This window comes from Zonotrichia albicollis, chromosome 11 (genome assembly GCF_047830755.1).
Source record: "Zonotrichia albicollis isolate bZonAlb1 chromosome 11, bZonAlb1.hap1, whole genome shotgun sequence".
Classification (NCBI taxonomy): domain Eukaryota; kingdom Metazoa; phylum Chordata; class Aves; order Passeriformes; family Passerellidae; genus Zonotrichia; species Zonotrichia albicollis.
The window spans coordinates 19,093,013-19,105,502 of NC_133829.1; the positions used below are offsets into that span (position 1 = coordinate 19,093,013).

General features: G+C 43.7%; 1 protein-coding gene and 1 long non-coding RNA gene across 2 annotated transcripts in view; one reads left to right on the plus strand and one right to left on the minus strand.

Moving 5' to 3' along the window:
* Positions 1-9,671, minus strand: part of TLN2 (talin 2) — a 146,858-nt gene extending 137,187 nt beyond the window's left edge. Inside the window, 2 exon segments of the mRNA XM_074549725.1 lie at positions 5,387-5,496; positions 9,535-9,671. The gene's annotated coding sequence lies outside the window, so the exon portion shown is untranslated.
* LOC141730593 (uncharacterized) lies at positions 8,608-11,692 on the plus strand. The gene is made up of 2 exons (XR_012582194.1): positions 8,608-9,204; positions 11,352-11,692. It is a non-coding gene; the product is annotated as an uncharacterized LOC141730593 (long non-coding RNA).
* Positions 11,693-12,490: the final 798 nt, after the last annotated feature.

A 12,490-nucleotide genomic window follows, 5' to 3' on the forward strand; every position in this document is an offset into this window, starting at 1 on the left:
TTTCATTAGCTTATTACTTACAAAGAAGCATTTTCCTATTGCTTAGTTGAATATCCCACGAATGTTGCCAGAAGAAAGCTTTTCTAATTCTAAGCTACTTGGAGATATCTAAAGTATGAATTGCTTCGATTCAAATGGCAACTCCTAACAAGCACAAGTATTTGAAGCATCTGTAGACTGACCAGGAAGAAACAAAACTTCTACTAAATACTTTCTTCTAGAAAGCCAAAAGGAAGACAAATTTCAAGTCTCCAGATTCACTCATCACTTGTCATGGGAGAGTTAGATCTCACAGAATACAAGTAAAGAAAAATGTGCCAAATAAAAGAAAGCCAAATTAGAGAGTCCTTACAGAACAACTCAAGTTCAGAAGGAAATAGCAAAACTACTGAAGACATCAGAACAAGTGTTGATACAAAATACAGCTATTCTGTAAGGTCTGTTTCTGTGATGGCATGGTTGCTTTCTGCATCTGGTCATAATAACACAGAGTATTTGACAAGAGTAATGTAGTTCTGGTTAAAATAATGAGGTAAACACGAAGCAAGAAATTTGGCATGAGTCAAATTAGTCAAAAAAAAACCCCAAAAAACAATTAGTCAATACACACTACTAGAAACCTTCAGTCTTTACAAAGCTGTAACTAGAGTTTGCAGAAAAACATTTTAAAATGCTTTTCTCACTTTTCTTTCTATTCTATCATTTTCTGTCCTCATTCTATATTTCTTCCTTTGCTTCTCAGTGTCTTGTAAACAACTTCTAAAAGCAACTCCCTGCTTTATCTTCTCTTTCTACCCAAAACACAATTATCTGCAATCCCACCTTGTTTTTGCATCTTCCTCAGGGCAAAAATTGTATTTCACTCCTTGGCAGCTACAGAAAGATGAGCTGTACAAGAAAAGATACACTTTTTGGGTGGGTACCAAGACAGCCCTGGTGCTTGATAGCAGATGTTTTGCAGGTACTTTGAATTTATCTGCTGCAGCCCCAGGCAGGATGGGAACTACACTATGTTGGCTGCTGTAAGCAAGCCAGAAGAATTGCTGTCCCTCCTTACAAGTGCCAGCAGCAAAGAAAACCAAAAGCAACAAAACTTCCATTATTTAGGAATGCTTATTTCTAAAAGCTGAACTGGCACAACAACCTAAGACCACAATTAACAAAGGCATGGTTACAGAAATTTGCATGCTGTCACAGCACATGTGGACTGGTAACTAAATACCCTATTTTCAAGTATAGTAACATGAGACAAATGAAGGCAAAGAAATACACAAATGGTTCAGGGCCTTTAGGGCCCTCCACAGCTGCAAACCTTCCTAAAATCACCTTTGATCCTAAAGGCTCTGAGAGTGTTACTATGTCAGATACACAAATGCCAAGACAGATCATCTTTTTGCTTCAAAATCCATATGCAACAGCTGACTTCTTATTCCCAGTAGAAGCTACTTGTCACACAAATTATGAGGTAAAATCAACAATCTAATCAGATCTGACAAAAAGTGGGCCAAAAAAAATTGGAATTATGATGATAAGGATATGAAATATGGATTTTCATCTACCATCATTAATGATGAACCTCACTCTAAATACACATTTTGCCTTGAGATATTAGATAATGATAATATGAAGCCATCATGATTAGCAAGATATTTAAAAATTAAGTACCCAGTGAGGTGAGGACAAATCTTATGCTCAATTTCTTCAAGTCATGTGATATTTAATATAGTACTTCACTTAAAAAAACCCCAACCCCCTGAACTCAATGGCAAACCTTCAAAAGCCTTTTTAAAGATTTCTTACTTTGCAGCAAAAGAGACAAAGGCATATAGCATGAGAGACCATTTGGTTTTCCTACTGCAGCAAAAAATGGCTGAAATAATACATGGAAGACAATATGGCATTTCTTTGTCAGCAAACACTGCTGGAAAACTCACAGAAAACAGCTGAAGATTTGAGGGAACAAGGATTAGAACAAATTATGCAGTGTGGGAGGTGTGCTACACTGTTGGCTGGCCTTACAGATGTTTCCTACATGCCTCATGACAGGGTATATGCTGGATTGTTCCACCAGTCAAACACACTGGGAACTTCTCTTTTGTGAGCCACTCCAGGAATGAGGTATCAAAGTAAACTCAACAGCAAATTATTTCTTTATTAGAAACAATGTTTTATGAGTGCAAGTGTACACTTATGTGATTTTATCTGTAACCTTTACACCAGAATCCTTTATTTTGTATTCCAGTTAAAGCAATCACTCCATAACCACACATGAAAATCTTTCACTGCATCATTCACAGAAAAACCAACACAGCAACGCTGGAGGCAGGAGTGCACCAAGTGCTCAGGATGTCATGGATTATGTAATTTTATAAAAATAACAGCTTCCAGCAGTAGAATACCTTGTAACAAGATGGGGAATGACCACACAATTCCCACTCCCACAGTAAGGTTTGCTGGTTATGTTGTGGCAAGGGGCCTAACAGGGTTGTCACACCTAATGACACACCATGTGTTTTTTCCTACAAAGGCAACTGCTCAAAACTGCCTGTTCTTTTCTGTGCTGAAAAGGGGCTGTCTGCACTATCCTACTTACCAGACATTTTCAAATAAATACACACCTAAGGTGTCCCTTCAAGGTGAAGCTGGCAGCCTGTTTTAACAGGCAGCAAGAGGGTAACTGCTTTCCAGAGGAAACTCACTTTACAGAGACTGTTTTGAAAATAGATGTTTGCAAATGTGTCCGCTGAAAAAACCTCCTATAAAAACCTCTGAAAGCTGTATATAATTTACAAAACTTTAAAATCTTTTAAAAAACCCCAACATTGTTTAAAAATCTTCCAAAGGAAGTGCTTCAGGAAAAGAGAAAAATGCAACATCTTCCCATTAGTCTGCAAGAAGAACTGACTGGCGTCAGGGAAGGCAGAAATTTAATAGATGAATTCCAAGAAGAATCTCTGCATAATTAGTGTATGGGAGTGGGAAATTAGCACCATTATTCAGTAAGCACCAACAAGGCACTTCTTCCACTTGGATCTGTCGTTGTCAGGCATCTTATTTGGCTTGGAAAGTCATTAAAACAAGTACTGAACTAAACTAAACTGAACCTAGAACCAACCCTTAAAATGGCTGTATACAAGTGATGAACCAACATTTAAAAAAAAAATTTTGAGAGGCACATTCAATTACATAGCTCTCACTAAATGATTCCTAAATGAAAGTAAAAAAATGGGTTTTGTTAAAAAATAAAACATCTTTTATTTGTCTTATCTTTTATTAATTTCTCATTTTTGTGTGTGTTCTGTAATGTGTATAATAATAGTTGAGTAGTATGTGTGCAAATTGATGAATAATATAGATATATTTTGGTGTGTGTGCTCACAAATCTTTTACTGGTAAGGGTGTGAGATCAAAAAAAAAAACTTTCTAAACTATTGCCTTGGTAGGCTGGCAATATTATCCCAGAGAAGTTAAGGCAATGGCTGATTATACTAAAAACCACATGGAAAACATTTGAACTGACCCTTTACATGTCCAGGTCTACTACATGCAATGCCCTCACTCAAAACTCATTACATCCCCTCCTCAATGGATGTGTTCTGTATTTAATCCACAGTCTGCTCTGCCCAAGCTCCCAAGGCAAAGTTAACTGCCCTTTCTTCACAGCTTCTGCTCTTCTGGACACACACCTACACCCATCAGCTGCTTTGAAGTCTCATTAGTACCACAGTGCAGCTGGACAGACAACCCAGCAAACAGCCAGGCTTATCTGCACCTTACTCACAACTGCAAACACAGCCACCAATTATTTTTATTTAATTAAAAAACACCAAATATTCCTCAGAGTTGGGACATACTACAACATCTTGGGTTCTTGCCTGGGGTCTGTACATCCTCAGCTATTGCAAAGAAATATTTCCAAAGAGTACCTCAAACATCACAACAGTGATCTCATTTCCCACAGCCTTTGCACTTTTCAGCTGAAGCTGGACACTGATATCTTCCTCCCTGTCCCAGTGCCTTTAGCAATACCCTGACCCAGGGGACATCACTGGCTCCTTTTGCTGGGCCCTGCATGCTGCCTGTGCAGCAGTGGCTCCCACTCAGCCCTTGCCCCAGGCAGCTCACACATGCCCTTGTCAACAGATAGGTCCTTGTACCACAAGAAAAAATCATCCAAGAAAATCTTGCAGTCACAAATGACAAAGAACTACAAGAATTACAGAAATTGCTAGCTACTGAAAATTTCCAAACTGAAATATTCAGGTTGGACCTCCTGATTTCACTTATTCATAGATCCATTGCTAATTTTTGATTGTCATGGTGTCTAAACATCCTCATTGGGTTTAAGGATGGTGCCCATCAGCCCTACACCACCATCACACCCCTGAGACCATCCCTCCTGCTACCACAGGTCTTCTCTCAAACATGCACCACCACTTCTGTCAGACACTGACAATCTGCCTTTCCTGCTGCTGTTCTGCCTGCCAAGTGCCACCTTGCCATTTCCTGCTACACAGCACTTGGCACACACAAACTGAACGAAGGTAAAAGGTACCCACTGTAAATTACTTTAGGCCTAATTAATGTTTCCAGCTGAACAAATTCAAGCCAGCAATTTTTTGGAACTGTTTTATGCTTATACTTATGTCAACTATACACAAAGTTTAAATCTCACATTCCAGAAAAATCAGAACTTTCCTGATAGTACAGAAGATGACTGAAACCAAACCACAGGATAGGCTGCAGTTGAGGTTGCTGAGACAAAGGGTTACTCACCACATTACAGCTATCAACTCTCAAGAAAAGTCAAGAGAGATCATTATATGAAAATAAACAATATGCAATAAGAAAAGGATTACACAACTGAAGACAATGCCATTGTTTAAGAGGTTCTCACACCACTACACCAAATACTTCAGCAAAAACTAAACTCTTCTACATATTAGAGCAACAAACCTACCACAGCTGGCAAATGTAAATTGCTATTCAACTCAAAAAAGTCATCAGTCCATGTAGTACCATTGATTCTTTATCACCTCAATTGTTATTGACTGTGATTTAGAAGCCTGAGAGTCTGCTGCTTGTTCCTGGGTTATATGCCACTTTTCCACAAAAACAAGAAATCTCAACCTTACAAAGTTGCCAGAGACAAAGACACAAGGTTCATTTACAATTCACTTCAGACCATACTTTCTTCCTGCTGCCTGAACACAGAAAGATGAGCTACCTACAGAGAATGAAAGGAAGGCAGTTTCAGTGCCAGCCTGGCCCATCTTGGCAGGAAATCCACTGGAAGCTGCCAAGTAAAGGGACTACAAGTAAGTCAGCACAGTAATACTGTAAAGATATTTTAAGACAAGACTTACTGTTGTATAGTCACCCTCACCTTGTGAAGTCAGTGCATTTTCTAGCTTTATGAAGATGCTTGAGTAAAAAGGTGCTGGAGCTTTGAGAATCGAGGGGGTGGATCTCTGGGGATGAAATTCCAGCTTGCAACTGGAAGTGGAAAATATCAAAATGTTATCACAATTGCTTCAAGTATGCAGGCTAATTCAAACTCAATTCCAAGATAAGCATGTGTGCACATAGCACACCCAGGGAAATGCTTCTCTGACTACTGTGAAATGGGTTTTCAGCAGCATTAGCAGGGACAGCGAGCTACTAAATTCATTGTACACAGTTAAAATCTGGTGTTAAAACCAAGCACAGGGCTCCTTACCCCCCTCTCACACTCAAGCATCCCAGCCTCACTCCAAGGTGGAGCTGCCCTGCACTCAGGGACAAAAGGCACAACCCTGAACACTGATCAGAGCCAGGATTGCACCACATGCTGTGAATCAGCACTCACACATCTAAGGAGCCCAGGCTACCTTCCAGGCATCCTTTGTGCAAAAGGAATAGACTGTTTAATCACAACAATAAAAATCAAGTATAAAGGAGCTTAAGACGCAGCATGATGTCCATAACCATAATCTCATCCACTGAGTTGCAAAACCCTAGATTATTTTGCTTAACATAGCCTCTGGAAGTTGTAAGATGAACTACTCTGAAAAAACCCTCTGCTTTATCATTTGCATCTCCTTTGCCCAAAAATTTTTGCAGTTCAATTTACTGTGTATTTAAATAACCATACATAGCCAAAATCAGAACCCTGGAAGCAAAAACCTGCATTCTCCTTCAGGAATACCTGACACTGCAATTTCCACCTCCAGTTGTCCCAAATGAAACACTGAAATCCAAAAGTAAACAAATGAAACATAACACTGCTTTATTCAGACAGCCTCCCCCCATGTGCAACAACACCCAACATTTTGCTTGCTGTTCTCAATTTGCATCAGCATTCTATTGTCTGCAGAAACATGCATAAGCAGGCTTGCCAAAAATTTTAAGGATTCAAAAGCAGGGAGGAGAAAAGAATTTCTGAAAGCTGGTACAGTGGTCTGTAAAGACATTCACACTTCTTCCTTAATTAGGGGCTGGTGCAAAGGCAGCATCTGGAAAACATGCTTAGCAAGAAACTCTTCATATTAAAAAAAATAATATCAAGATATCTACATATTCGGCAGCTTATCAAAATCTCCAAAGGTCAGATAGGACTGGCAGCTGAGAATCAACTCAAATGGTGTTTTCAGTACCATATTGCTAAAATTATGGATTGTAGGGATACTTCAACAATGGTATTGCTCATATTTCATGAACATACAATATTGATAACCCAAGAGTTATCTGACACTACAGTGCCACAAAAAGAGGTGAGATGTTTGAACTCCTGTCTAGATGTGGTGACTAATTAAGCACTGCCATTTTTGCAAACCATCTGGACTGCATTTGCACAGGTTTAATAGATACAGATCATATAAGCCTATAAAGCAGCAATCCAAATATTAATGCATCAGAACATCCTTGCTATGGGCAGTCAAATCTTTGTAGAAACAACACCAAATAAATGAAAGTTTTCACAGCAAAACTTCCAAGTCTCATGCAATCAAGCTATGCCACAGCTAGACAGTTCTAGAAGCCCACTTCTTCCACTCCAAAATAAGACTGGGATTCTGCTCTAGTGGTGCTTTGTACTGATAGTTATATTTATAACTGCAAATGGATTTCCTAATATAAGTAGAATTCAGTCATTGCATTAGCTGGCAAATGATGAAAGAAGTCTAAGTAAAACTGTAAAACAAACCAAGCTCAGAGTAAAATTACTTAATCCTCTGCAGTTCAAATGCAAGTTCATCTTCCTCGATATTGTCTGCTTGTAAGCAATCTGTCCATCACACACACCACAAAACCTCTCACCCTCTCAGGCACTACTACAGTGCAATGGCAATGTTTCAAATCAACCTAAATTAGGCTGTACCACATTCCATTACATGATATCATGCAACAGATGTTACTCCAAGAACACACAGGACAATTATTCAGGATAAACTCCTGTAATCTGAATGGTAAAATGAATGGGTATCCCATGAACTGGCTGTAGACTTTATCTAACTTTATACAGAGATTCAGAACTTGAATACTATTCAAGCTTGCCATAGTTAACCCACTTAGATTGGCAACCAGAAACAAGAAGTATTCTTATCTTACATAAGCTCAATAATTTTGTCACTAATAGATAAGCTAGAATTCCACTTAACCCTTTAGTCCTGCAGTGACCAGTGAGTTAAATGAGGCATTAGGAAACTCAAATGAAATGCACTTCCAAGAACCAAGAGACACTCCCCCTCCCTCCTCAGCTGTGTGATAACCTTGAATCTCCCTTGAAAATGCCACATTATGAAAATTAAAGCAGGAATGGCAGTTCAGCCAATTTAACTCTCAGTTAACTTGTCTAACAGCTGTGCTGTTGGAAGCATGGCTGACCAATATGCCATAGAGATATGAAAGCTTTTCATATAGTACAATTTGAAGATATTTTTAATTAACACTGGCAGCTTGCATTCCTACTTAAAACACACTGCCATAAACATATAAATAAGTCATGTTTTACACGAGCAAGAGCAATCTCAGAAATATGGTGCTTCTTTGTTTTTAAATCATAGGGACATGGTTCCATGGCCATTGGGCTCTTCTGAGAATGCAGAACTCCTCAGCACCTCTAAGTAACAGACTTCCAAACCCAGAACTGCCTTGAAATACAGGTCTACAAAATACACTTTAAAAATACTTGGAGGGAAGTGGACAATTGTTTAATCTGGCAAGAGATTTTCTTTCAATCAATGAACATTCCCACAATCTTCCTAACTAGACGTCATAGCAGCATTTTAGCACACAAAAAGTGAAGCCTAAATGAAAAAAAGGCTGAAATGAAACAGCTGGTCAGCAGAACAAAAGCGCTACGGAAGGTGAGCATAAAGGCAGCAGAGGCCCCAGCTCTCAGTAAGGTGTTCCCATGCAGTGACACTGTGCCAGGCTCAGGGCAGAGTGGCAAGGCTGCACACAGAGACAGAAACATGCCAGGAGGGCATGGCAGAAACAGAGGGATCGGGGCACACAGAACCCCAGTATGTGCTGGGAGAGCACGGGAGAAACAGAGGGATTGGGGCACACAGAACCCCAGTATGTGCTAGGAGAGCACATACTTTCATCCCCAGAGGGACCGGGGCACACAGCAGAACCCCAGGCGGGACGCGCACAGCCCCGCTGCAAGCGCACAACGCCGCCTGGCACTCAGGGAGGTTTAGCGCTTCGCTAGCCCCGGACACGAAGGCTCACCGGGGCAGGCAGCCCGGAGCGCTGGAGCCCTGCACGGCCCAGGCCGGCCCGAGGAGCAGCGCCCACCCACCCTCGGCTGCGCCGCGCAGGGGCGGCCGCGTCCTTCCCTCCCTCCGGGATGGCCCCACGGGACCGCCCCGCGCCCAAAGCGAGCCTTCCACCGCTCCCGTGGGAAGATGCGGACACAGAGATGGATACAGATCCAAGCATGTGCAAACGCGGCAGGAGCGTCCTTGGGAGGTCGTCACTTCACCACGTATTGCGAAAAGGTTTTTTCTACATCGCGGTCGCCAATAGCGCCCAACAGCGAACAGCTCCGTTCCCCGGGCAAGCACAGCTCCGACCCGGCCACGCCACGCTCCCCCAGGCATGATGCGAGGGGCCGGCCGAGCCAGCACCTGCCTCCTATTCCAGCCCTCCACGGCACAGGGAAATGCCGAGAGACCGCTGTCTCCCTCTCATGCCGGCCCGGCTCCTGACGAGCGATAGGTGAGCCGAGGCCGCTCTCCCCTCCCGGGGCTCAGCCCACACGGCACCGGGCCGGGCTGTTGCTGTCCCCCCTGGAACCAGCAACTTGTTGTGCAGGGAGCGCTGCCCGCGGGCTGCAGCGAGCCTGCCCGGGCGCTGCAGGGAGCGGCGATCGGCGGCTGCAGCCGCTCGGAGCAGCCCGCACCGAGAGCCCCGCGCAGCCGAGCGGCTCCGCGCTGCCGCCGCTCAGCCCCGCGCCGAGTCTTCCCCCTCTCGGCGGCTCCGCACAGACCGCACGCTCTATGCAATGTGCAACGGCGGGGCAGGACGAGGGTCCTCGCGGGCTCCTACCGGGAACGCTGTTACTGTGGCATTGCGGAGCGCCTGAGCCCCGCCGCGCTCTCGCTTCCTTCCTTCCCCCCGCTCCCGCCGGCTCCACCACCACCGCCGCCGCCCGCAGCCGCCGCCGCTGCGGACTCGAGGCGCAGACCCCCGGCGGGGAGGGCAGGAAGCGCGTCATCACTCCGGGCCGCTCCACCGCCCTCCGCCCGGCCCGGCCCGCTCGGGGGACCCGCGGCTCCCGCCCCGCGCCCGGAGAGCGGCGGGAGCAGAGCCCGCCTCACCTGAGGGGCCGGAGCTCCCCCGCACCTGGGCCTGAGGGAGAGGCGCCTCCGCCGGCCGCAGCCCTCACCCAGGCAGGGAGGTAGCGTCGTTTTCGCTCTGCCCGCCCGGCACCGCGGCGGCCCGGGCACGGCAGCTCCTCGGGGGAAGGAGGAGGAGGGAAACCGGAGCAGCCCCTGGGGGAGGAGAGAGACCCCGCAGGGCAGGGCAGGACCCAGCACCGGCGGGGCACGAGGCGCCCCTGAGGCAGGGACGGAGCGGAGCGGGGAGAGGCGCGGCCGCAGGTGCCGGAGCAGCCCCGACCCCCGCCCAGCGCCCCGTGCCGAGCCTTCACGGTCACGGCATCCATTAGGGTGGAAAAGACCACTGAGGCAATCGAGTTCCAGCTTAGGACCGAACACCACCTTGTCAAACAGACCATAGCACTGAATGGTGCCGGACGCCTCTTGAACGTCTCTAGAGATGGTGACTGCACCACCTCAATATATTCATACAAATGTGAGAAAATAAGTACCTACTCCAGCTTAGGTCCCTTACATGAATTAGTGCCATATATACTGGGGCCTTAGTAAAATTGCAACAGTCAAAAGTCATGCAGTTAAAATAATTTCACCTGATTTAGCTGAAGTACAGTCATTAGTAAATATTTTTACTTGTAACTAACTTAAAAGAGCTACATCAGTATACAGCTGGTTTTGCCTTTCAGAGTAACCTTGCTCCAATAAATTAACCTTAAGACACTAAACTCACAATGCATGGTGACACAGTCCAACACAGCTACACAGCTTGGATCAAAGCACTTGGTGGGCATGTTCAAGGCAGTAAAACCCAACCAGATTATTTTATACACACACCCTGCGGAATTAAAAGCATCACAATTTCAACAGGTTGTCTTTTCCTGCCACCCTGTTACCCTGAGCTGTGCCAGCTTTATCAGACAAGAGGTGTCTGCTCTGTTAAAATAGAAGCTACACAGGATTTACCTCATAACTTGCCAATATTTGACAATATTATGAGTTTTACAAATGAGTTATTGTTATCATCTGTTACTAAAGAGATACTATCCAACGTGTTATTAAAAGAAGTGATAACTAAAGGGGTTTTTTTTGTGGTTTAGAGGTACTTTTGCGCATGTAAGTTACCTGTGAACAGCCATAATATTTACATAAAGAACAGTTTGGCATGTTTTGGTTTGTTGGCTGTTTTGTTTGGTTTGGGTGTTTTCCTGGCCTTTTACTACCATGATGATAAGCTTCCAACAATGTGGTTTTCCCTGGGTGGCATACAACTTAAACTTCCCTCTAAAAAAATAAATAATGATGCATTTCATTCTTCTCTTCATGCAGTATTATCCTATTTTCTGGCTGCAATACTGCATCAAGAGAAACTTCTTGTACACCCTGAGTATTCCTGATTGCATTATATTTTTCTGCCTTCACTTTAAAATCTTTTCCTAACCTGTGTGTTCTCTCACATAGTAACATGCAAGGCCACAATTCCAGTCTCTGCTGCCCTTGTCACTTCTGTGTTCTTCTGTTTCCTCTCAGCTCACAGGAAGGCTGTTCAAATCCCTGTGCTGCACTGAGCTCCAAATAACTCCTTTGAGATTTCAGCAGAATGTCAGTAAAATCCCAAAGAACAAAAGTTCACCACAATATGGAGTGCAACGCCAAGACCAGGCTCCACTGTGTCATTTCTGTGTCTTGCTCCTCCCAATACCTCTGTGTGCCTGGACACATTTACTGTCTCCCTTTGTGCCAAACCAGCTTTTTTTTCCCCTCCTTATGTTGTATCATATCAAATACAAGGTGGTCTGAGCACATGCCTGCATTCTACAGTAAGAATCCTTGATAAAACTAATGCAATAATAAATGAGATATTCTGTCAATCTGTTGTGAGGATTTGGCTTTTGTTATTTCAGTAACAATTATAGGTTTATTTGTATTCAGAGAATACTTTAAGGCATTCTATTGGACACCTGACTTCTAAAGTTGTTGTTTTCCTGCCATCCCAGCTATTCAAACACTTCATCTTCCCATCTTCTTATTACCAAACCCCAGAACTTTAGGGTAAGTGTGTTTTGTCAGAGAAAGAATTACAACCATCTAATGTCCTTCTTCAGCGTGGGTGTGGTGTGTGAACATCAGGATGTCTCCAGTGGTTTTCCTTTCCCACAGGTCAGGAGACAGACATTAAATGGTCTCCCAAAAGAGCCGTGAAGCACCCTCCCAAACTGCCCCTAAATGCTGTCATACTTGTCATACTTGTTCACAGCCCTCTGTTAATCCTGGTACTGCAACTGCTTTAGCATTCTGGCCCTCAAAACATCCTGTGGAAGGAAGAGAGCAGCACTGGCATATTTACTGATGTTTGGGTGAACCAGTCTGGGTGCAATGAAGTACATTATAAACAATTTTCTCATCTGTCATGTCAGATACATTTTAAATCATTGTCTCAGAACAAGTCCATTAAAATGTAGCCTAAATCATACCCAAGCCTGTAAACTAGATTCTCAGTGTGTGACAAGACAATTTTAATAATTACACTGGATAGCTTAGAAAGATATATTGAAAACATTTATAAAAGCGACCTTTATAATAAGTCAGATTTCTCCTTGGTAAGTAATAATAAGCATAGTTCAGCACTGCCAGTATCACTTTGGCGTTGCAGGTGGGGATGGTTCTGA